We start from the raw sequence: 9,377 nt of genomic DNA on the forward strand, positions 1-9,377 counted from the left end.
TAAAATATGGCCTAGGTTTTACAGTAAGAAGTAAAGCCACATCTCAAATCTCATTTAAAATTGTAGTTTTGGATTAAAAAAACCTTCAAATCGATCATCTCAATTTTGACCATTATACATATAAAAAAAAAAAGATTTCAAACTCTAAAAATAGTGTATTTTATAATACATTAACTAAACCTATCGATTATCGAATGTTCACTTACCTAGATCTTTATTAGTTTTTGAGCTATAAATTTCATATTCAATAGTAGAAATATATTTTAGAGCCGTAGAGGTTTTTCATACCCTAAGTGTTTACGGGATGAAATTTTGACATGACGCTTTACTTTTTTTATTAATGCGTAGGCCTCACAGAAGCTGCATCATTTATTTATTTAAAGCCAAGGTTTTGACGAGTCTGCCAACTCATCTATTCATATAAGTCCTCCCTCTAAAATCCAAAATTTAGGACTTGAGAATAATATGAATATAAAAAATTAACTTTAAAATAAAACATAGTATTTTGTATGTAGTTTTTTTACACCATTAATTTGAAGTTTTGGTGGGAACACTACTTTTACATCCATCTTTAAAATTAATGTTTGATGCACCAGGGGGATACTTGTGTAGAATTGCAGCCTCCGACGCACAAAACACTTTTCCCTTATGTTAGTTACAAGAAAATGGATTTGAGACGCAAAATTAGTATGTATAGTTTTCTTCAATCTTGCATTTCTGTTTGAAACGAAATCATAACAACTGTTCGACCCAGTGTTTAAAAAACCGCACCGGACTCGCCCTGTTCGACTCGAGAATCGATCATATTTCTCTCGAATCGCTCAAAAAATCGGGAATCGCCCTGTTCTAGATTCCGTACAGTGACTCTCCGATTCACTGTACGGCATCGGCGAGTCTCGTGAAGAACACGGGCTGCACAGTGTTCGTCATGGGATTCCTCAAAATTTGCCATTTTTTTATCATTTTTCTTGTTCTTTTTGGCATGTGATCGAATATGCAGGCTTTAAACAGCTTTTTCACGGATTAAATGGTTGAGAAATTTTGTGTTTTTGGATCACGAAAGTTACGTTTTTAGGGTTTCTGCCTTTCCTTGTGTTTCATGAAAAATAGGGCATGAATCTGTCAAAATTTGTAGGCATTTTGATCGTAAAGTTGTTCATCAAAACCTTCTGTTACGAATTTGTGATAATCGTTGAGAAAAACAGAGTTATTTGGAGATTAAAGGCTCGGGTTCACAAAACCAGGTAAGAAGTTTGAGTTTTTTTTTTTTTTCGCCATATGATTAATTTCACTGTATATTTTGAAGATAATGAGTTCAATTTGTAGGGTTTTTAATCTTTATTGTGTCTATTATGATTTAACATATTCAATTTTATTTAATTTGGTCAATTACAGCATGATTTTTTAGATGAACACAGTGAAGTCTGTGAAAAACATTTCTGCTGTTTTTTTTTTTCTTTTTCCGCCTTTCGATTTTTTGTTCATGATATATTACAAATAATGTGTTAGATTTCTAACGTTTTTAATCGTTATAGTGTTGTTTATAATTAGATTTATTCAATTTGAGCTTCATTTTTTAGATTCAATGACTGTTGTCTGTGAAGAACTGCGTTTTTTTTTTTGTTCAATTTAATCGATTTGATTTGATTTATTGATGATAATGTGTTCAAAATTTAGGGTTTTGATTCCTTATATTGTTGTTTATCAGAAAATGTACTCAATTGGATGTAATTTATTAGCTTAGAGGGGGATTTTTGAGTTAAAATGGCTTATGTAAGATGGCTCTGTGAATAACAGAATATTTTTTTTTTTTTTTTTGTATTCCATGATCGAATTTTTTGTAATCCATGATCGAAATGTTTGTTTTTTTTTTTTGTAATCCATGATCGAAGTTTTTGTTTTTTGCTTTTTTTGTAATCCATGATCGAATTTTATGTAATCCATGATCGAATTTTTTGTAATCCATGATCAAATTTTTTGTTATCCATGATTGAATTTTTTGTAATCCATGATCGAATTTTTTGTAATCCATGATCGAATTTTTTGTAATCCATGATTGAATTTTTTGAAAATTTGTGATTTTTTTTTTTTTAATCCATGATAGAATTTTTTTTTGTAATCCATGCTCGAATTTTTTTGAAAATTTGTGATTTTTTTTTTTTTAATCCATGATCAATTTTTTTTTTGTAATCAATGATCGAATTTTTTGAAAATTTGTTATTTTTTTTTTGTAATCCATGATCGATTTTTTTGAAAATTTGCTGTACTTTTTTTTTTTATTTTTTTTTATCCATGATCGAATTTTTTGAAAAATGATGATTTTCAAAAAAGATGTGAAAATCGTGATAAGGTTTTGATTATCATGATGTATTAAACCCAATTTTTGATTTTTATTGTTTGAGTTTGCTGTACTTTTTTTTTTTTTTTTTTCCATGATCGAATTTTTTGAAAAATGATGATTTTCCAAAAAGATGTGAAAAACGTGACAAGGTTTTAATTATCATGAGGTATTAAACCATATTTAAAATTTTTATTGTTAAAGCTTTTGTTGAAAAAATTATTTGTTGATAGATTATTTGTGCAAAAAATGCATGTTATTATATTTTTAATGCAAAACTGTATTTTTTTAATCTGTTGTTAATACATTTTTTAGTTGGAATGACTGATGTTAGGTGGCTCTGTGAAGAATTGTTTTTATTATTAATTTTTTAATGCAAAAAATGTATGTTCTTGATAATTGAGTTGTAGCCATGTTTGGAGCTTGCATTTTGTATTATATTATCCTGAATGTTTGTAATTGATATGTACGAAAGTATTATTGTCAATAGAGGTATTTTGCAATAACAAATAACAACAAATATGACTACATGAACTACCCTAACATATTATCACTACACATGGTGATTATTTTTCTTGTTGAACTGTCATGTTAATTTTTAACTTTTTACATCTTAAAATAGTTGAATCATGTCAAGATCTGCAGAAGACCCTGCATGGCAACATGGGGTCAGACTTGATCCCAACAAGAAAGACAAAATTATTTGTAATTACTGTCAAAGAGTGATAAGTAGTGGGGTACATAGGTTCAAGCAACACTTGGCAGGGTTTAAGGGAAATGTTTCTTCATGCACTAATGTCCCTAGTAATGTAAAAAAGTAGATGGCAGCAATTCTTAATGCTAACAAAGGTAAAAAAATTGTCAAACATAGGATGAATGAGGAGATAGCTAGTTTATATACGCCATCAAGCAGGAATGATACAGAAGAGCAATATAATAATGACCTGAACATGGCCACAAGATTGAGTATACATGAACAATATCAGAGGGAACGTGAGTTTAGAATACCCGGTGGTTCTAGCTCAGACATGCATGGTGGGCCTAGCTCAGACATGCATGACGGGCCCAGCTCGAGCATGTATGGCAGGCCCAACTCAAATATGCATGGAGGGGTTGGTGGCAATATGTATCAAGGAGAATCAGATGTTGAAAAAATTGTTTCTAGGTTACTTAGGAGTGCTAGTATTGCAGGTCATGGTCGTAAAGACCTATTTCTCTCAAAGCCTAAGTCACAACAGATGACCCTAAAAGGCATGGTTAAAAGTACAAGAAACATGTTAGGGAGATATGTTGGTAAATAGTTCTACGATAAAGGGATTCCGTTTGATGCAACCAATAGCTCATATTTTCCACTTATGGTTAGTGCAATCCAGAGAGTCGGCCCCGGGGTAAAACCCCTAATGGCATATGAGCTCAGTGGGCCAATATTAGATGAAGATGTGGAGGAAGTTACAAAGTGGATTGACGAATATAAACAGAGTTGGCTAAAGACAAGCATTACTCTTATGAGTAATGGTTGGTTGAATAAAGTTAGCAAAAATGAGTTTTTAAACTTCTTGGCCTATTCCCCAAAAGGTACAGCTTTTTTGTCTAGCAAAGACGTATCAAGGACGAAGAATGATGCAAACTTCTACGTACGACTATATGATCAGATAGTGGAGGAGGTGGGAGATAAGCATGTAGTCCAGTTTATTACGGACAATGCGCGTGCATGTGTTTCTCCGGGCAATAAGTTGATGGATAAGATGAAGCATCTAGTATGGACCCCGTGTACTGCACACAGCATCGATCTTATGTTAGAAGAGATTGGTGAGATCAAAATTGTGAAGGAGACTCTAGAGGAAGCAAGGTTGGTGTTGAGATTTATATACAACCACTTTAAAATTTTATTTCTATTTAGAGAACACTCTAAGAAAAAAGAGATAATCAGGCTTGCCATAACCCGTTTTGCGATCGATTACTTAGCTGTGGACTCCATTCGAGAATCTGAATGTGCATTAAAGAGATTGTTTGCCTATGAAAAGTGGTTAAATGATCACCTCTCGAAGTCTAGTACCGGTATAAAAGTGGATAACATAGTCTCAAATAGGTGGTTCTGGTCTCGATGTTCCAGTGTTGTAGAGGCCACTGCCCCTTTGGTCACGGCGTTAAGAATGGTGGATGTTGACAAGAAAGCTACCTTGGGTATCCTTTATGAAGGTATTGAGATGGCGAAATCAGCTATTGGGGAGAAGTATAGTTTTGCTAGCAAAGTGATCGAGATTATAGAAAGGAGATGGAACACCAAATTTGGACGTCCAATTCATTATGCTGGTAAATATATATTTATATCATTACAATGTTTCATTTTAAATCATTTTTTTATGAAATTGTAAATGACATTTTTCTATCTATATATTTTGTAGGTTACTACTTCAACCCAAAATTTTTCTATTTGACACTTAAACATCCTCACAAGATTATGGAAGGGGTCAGATACATTATTGCAAGGTTGGAAAGAAGCCATCGAAACCAAATAGCAGCAATACAAGAGGTATTATTTAACGTTTGGGTAAGAACTTTATTGAGTTGTTATATTTGTGAGGAATAATGTACTAAAACGTAATATATTTATTTTAGCTTGCTATGTATAGGGATGCTATAGGATCCTTCGGAACTAGACTTGCTAGGAATTTTCGAACTATGATGGATCCAGGTTATCCCCTCGTTAATATTTTGTTCTTGCCCTTACAATGCTTTTTGCATTTAAATCCAGCTAAATGGTGGGAGATATATGGTACTGATGCACTTCACCTAAAGATGATAGCAATCAAGGTGCTCTCCCATACATGTTCTGCCACTGGCTGTGAGCGCAATTAGAGTACGTTCCAATGGTTGCACACTACTAGGAGGAATCGACTTGCTTCTGGGAAGCTTCATAAACTAGTGACGTTCATTATAATTTAAACCTCCGAGAGCGACAAATAAGAAGGAAGCTTGAAGACTATGGGCCGATAGACTTAAACACAATATTTGTCACAGACACAGCAGACCAATGGGTAGTAGAAGAGGAGGAGCCAGTGTTGCACAAGAGAGCGTTCCTTGAGGCTATCGGTGAGGAAGATCTTGAAGAAGGTGATGAGCAGCATGAAAGAGGAAGCACCCAGTCAACGTATCCACAATTCGTCGGAGATATCGGTGATATGGCACCTAATGAGGGAGAGTGGGAAGGGGGTCTAAGAGAAAATGAGAGAGACGATGATTCTGAGGCCACTCTATCCCTGCCATATTATTCACATATCGAGTCCCAACGGCAACAATGTAGGGATGAACACGACAGTGTAGGTGAGCATGAAGGATGGACAAGCTTCAGGGATTTTGGATTGGGAACACAACAAAACACTAACGCTCAGGGATTTGGGTACAGTCAGACGCTTGCTAATATCGATGATTCGTTTTTAGATCGAATCAATGAATTGTCAAACGAATTCAATCAATAGCACCAGCGTGACCAAGAAGAACAACAACGTCATCTGTCATTTTATTTTTAAATCGTATGTTACTAATTGTATGCTTTATTGTAGTCGATGTATGTTGATATAATTATTCCATGATAATTCTATGTTTATCCTTTTGTGTGATGTAAATTAAATGCCGAATAGTAGCTCATGCAGGGAAAGAACATATCAACATTCGCATATTCATGCAAAAACATGAAAATTCTTGATAGAGTACCCTCATTTGTTATTGAATTCCTAAAAAACAATATTTATAATGAATTTTAATACTTTTTTCGAATTTTTTTGAAGCTTTATTCTGACCGATTCCCTATCCGGATCGCCTATTCGTGGATCCGGATCTGTTTTTGAGGTGCCCGATCCGAGTCACCGATCCGCTTTTTAAACCATTGGTTCAACCCCTTTTAAGATTATTGGGATTTATACACAAGACCAAAAATCAAGTCATGGGTAGACTTTCTTGTCCACAACAACAATTCTAATTTGGATCAATTGTTCCTCTAGGGTCAAAATATTAAACTATAAAATAAATAATAATAATAATAAAATTAAGTGGGACTTTGATTGTCAATTCTCATGACAAGAGTCCCTAAGGTTTCATACCATGGTTAACACCCGGATCGCCCAGATGAATCGGCCGATTACCGAGTCAATCTGGATCAAATAATTCTCCTAGCCGACTTGGAGAATATCAAATTATTATTACTTTTAAATGACACGCACATACAAACATACAAACATGCATACATAAATATAAATATATATAGAGAAAATTACGTAAATATATGTTTTCTTTTTTGTTATTACGAAAAATACCTAAAACTATATGTTTTTAGTTTATTACACATATATCTGTTTTTTGAACTTCATAATAATTTTTTAAAAAAAATAAAATTACCCATTTTCAGCTTTTCAAAAACCGAAATTTTTAAAATTTTTATTTTTTGAAAACAAAAATTTTAATAATTTTAATAATTTCAATTTTTCAAAAACTGAATTTATTTGTTTTTCGATTTTTGAAAAACCAAAAATTTTCACGCAAAAGTAAGCCTTAGTATCTGGTCATCAAGATCAAGCATCAGCCACCCCGAGATTGAAATCTTTTCCATTGAGACCTAATGACTTACTTTTAGGGTTTGAAAAACTTTTGTGTAGTAGTGGTTCTGGTAAAGGTGCACCAGCAATAAGACATGGAGAATTGCCTATTTCTATAACTCGGTTCAAAGGATCGTTCGGGTAAAGGTGCTAAGAGCAAGGGCTCAGCATTGCCATCTAGTAATGGAGATCGAGGGTTCATCACCCCAAGATCGAAAGATCTCAATTTGGTCATTTGCTTACAAATTTAGGGTTGTTCAAGTCAAGGTCTTCCGATTTTATTGGTTAAAGTGATCAACAATGCGATGCTAAAGGTCTCAAAATCCATGACTGAAAATCTTGCTTGTAAGAGCACTTTTTAATATCCTCTTGAAGATCATAATGATGAAGAGGTGTTTTCCAATACTGGATCGAAAACTGATACGAGTAGTGGTGCAAAGGGGGATGAAGATGTATAATTAAGACCGACACAAGGAAGTTACCATTCCAGGCCATCGTGGAGAAGATAATTCGTAAGTAAGTCTTTACTATAAAGTTTTTAGCAACCCTATACTGTAATTTTGTAGTTGCTAGACTGTAAGATGATGCTAAAAAGTTTTGTTTGGTTGGTCTTTTTGTACACGATGATAAATTGGCAGGTATTGGAAAACCCCGTTTAGAGGTCTAAAGCTGATAAATTGACCAGATGCCAAGGTTAAGAGGACGCGTCGTTTTAGGTATTTCAAATGGTCTAAAGCTGATAAATTGACTAAATGCCAAGGTTAAAAGGGCGGATCATTTTGGTTTTTGAAAAACAAAAAATTGGTAGTTTCCTCTATTTTTAAAAAAAAATGTTACGAAGTTCAAACAATGAACATAGATGTAGTAACATTAAATATTAATTATTTCCGTAATAATTAAAAATAAAATAGATATTTATGTAATTTTCCCTATACATTATTTTGGGTTAGCCAAGATGGGATTCTAACCTTGCACTTCAAGATAATTTTTCTAAATCTATTTAGCAAAATCAAAAGCGATTAATTCAACCTAATTATGCTATGTAGTCATAGAAAACATAAGGTTTCCATTACATTTCGATCGAAATGCACAAAAATGGTGCATCATCTATTGTGCTAAAGACACCACAACAGCACCTTTTTCTTTGTTGGTTTTATATGGATTTTCATCATCTTTTCTTTCTTTTTTTCACTAAGTGCATTTTCTTATTCTTGAACATTAGATAACATGCACCATGAGAATTTTCTTTTTGCATATTTCCATATACTCATAAAATGCTTTTGATGTTTCATGTTAGATTTTCAGAAGAGATTATTGGAAGGCCAAGGCAGCCCTGCCTCTGTGTGTTGCAGCCCTGCCCCAAGTGGAAGCTGTTGCAAATGCTGCAACTCTCCCATCGAGACCCAAGCTTTAAAGCCTTGATGAGGCCATCTCCATTTAATCCTCCACTATAAAATAAGTTGAATAAGTGGTTTCCCTACTCCACTCTGATCCCCATAAGAATGACTTGCAACTTGATCAACTTTTTATTGTATTCAAGGGTGAAATATTGTTGATTGACTTGGAAGTTCTTTTCACAAATTTTGTTATCCATTTGAGTCATTGGATTGTCCATCTCCCCCTTAAAATTTTATGTATCACATGTGAATGCGATTGCGAATGCAGCATTTTGTGTTTTGCCTTAATTCTTTGCAACTACGACCCCGAAAAGAAATCGCCAGATCATGCAAAATAAAAAGCAGTGTTTTAGTTATTTTTTGTAACTAACGTAATTACCCATATTATTAGTTATAACTTAAACCTCATATAAATATGGAGATTTATAGCCGCACTGAAAGTATAGCTTTAAATAGAGTAGAATAGCAGACTAAGATTCGTGTAGCCGACCCCAATTTATTGAGGAAAGACTATGATGATGATGATAAAGAACTTCACCTACATATCACCCGCTTGCCTCACTAAACTATCCAACAAGGTAATAGTTTGCCATCCTTCACTGCTCCTGGGACATATATACTGTTGCGGAACGATGTAAATGTTCCTGCATAAGCAATACACCAAGAAATTAGGAAAACTCCCTTCATGTCCTTCCAGCAATCAATATTGATTGTGACTCTCTGTTCTCTTTAGCATCTGCTTAAACTCACAATACGCACTTTAGTTATTTAAGCATGGCCCACTAAGCTCATATATAATGGGGCAATTGTCCAAGCCCAACAGTACCAGATCATATTTTTTATGTAGTCCAACCCTATTCATGTAGGTTCCTCACTAGGCTTTGAAACTCCTCTAAAAGTCTAAAAGTAGACAGAACTTAAACCCAGAGAAATAAAATAAGAAAAACAGAGCATTCCAATTATAAATACTCACAAAAAAAAATTGATAAACCATGCATTAATTACTATAAATATAAGGGAAAGGTCTCTATACTTCCCCTACAAGATCTA

General features: G+C 33.8%; 1 long non-coding RNA gene across 3 annotated transcripts; it reads left to right on the forward strand.

Moving 5' to 3' along the window:
* The first annotated feature begins 6,924 nt into the window (after positions 1–6,924).
* LOC110006500 (uncharacterized) lies at positions 6,925–8,615 on the forward strand. 3 transcript variants are annotated; one of them, XR_002279513.2, is made up of 3 exons: positions 6,981–7,442; positions 7,569–7,646; positions 8,228–8,615. It is a non-coding gene; the product is annotated as an uncharacterized LOC110006500 (long non-coding RNA). The 3 variants fall into 3 exon arrangements; XR_002279512.2 differs by having other exon boundaries at positions 6,987–7,446; XR_016054981.1 differs by lacking the exon at positions 7,569–7,646 and having other exon boundaries at positions 6,925–7,446.
* Positions 8,616–9,377: the final 762 nt, after the last annotated feature.

Source organism: Amborella trichopoda, chromosome 1 (assembly GCF_054954075.1).
Source record: "Amborella trichopoda isolate Santa Cruz 75 chromosome 1, AtrichopodaSantaCruz75HAP2 v2.0, whole genome shotgun sequence".
Lineage (NCBI taxonomy): Eukaryota > Viridiplantae > Streptophyta > Magnoliopsida > Amborellales > Amborellaceae > Amborella > Amborella trichopoda.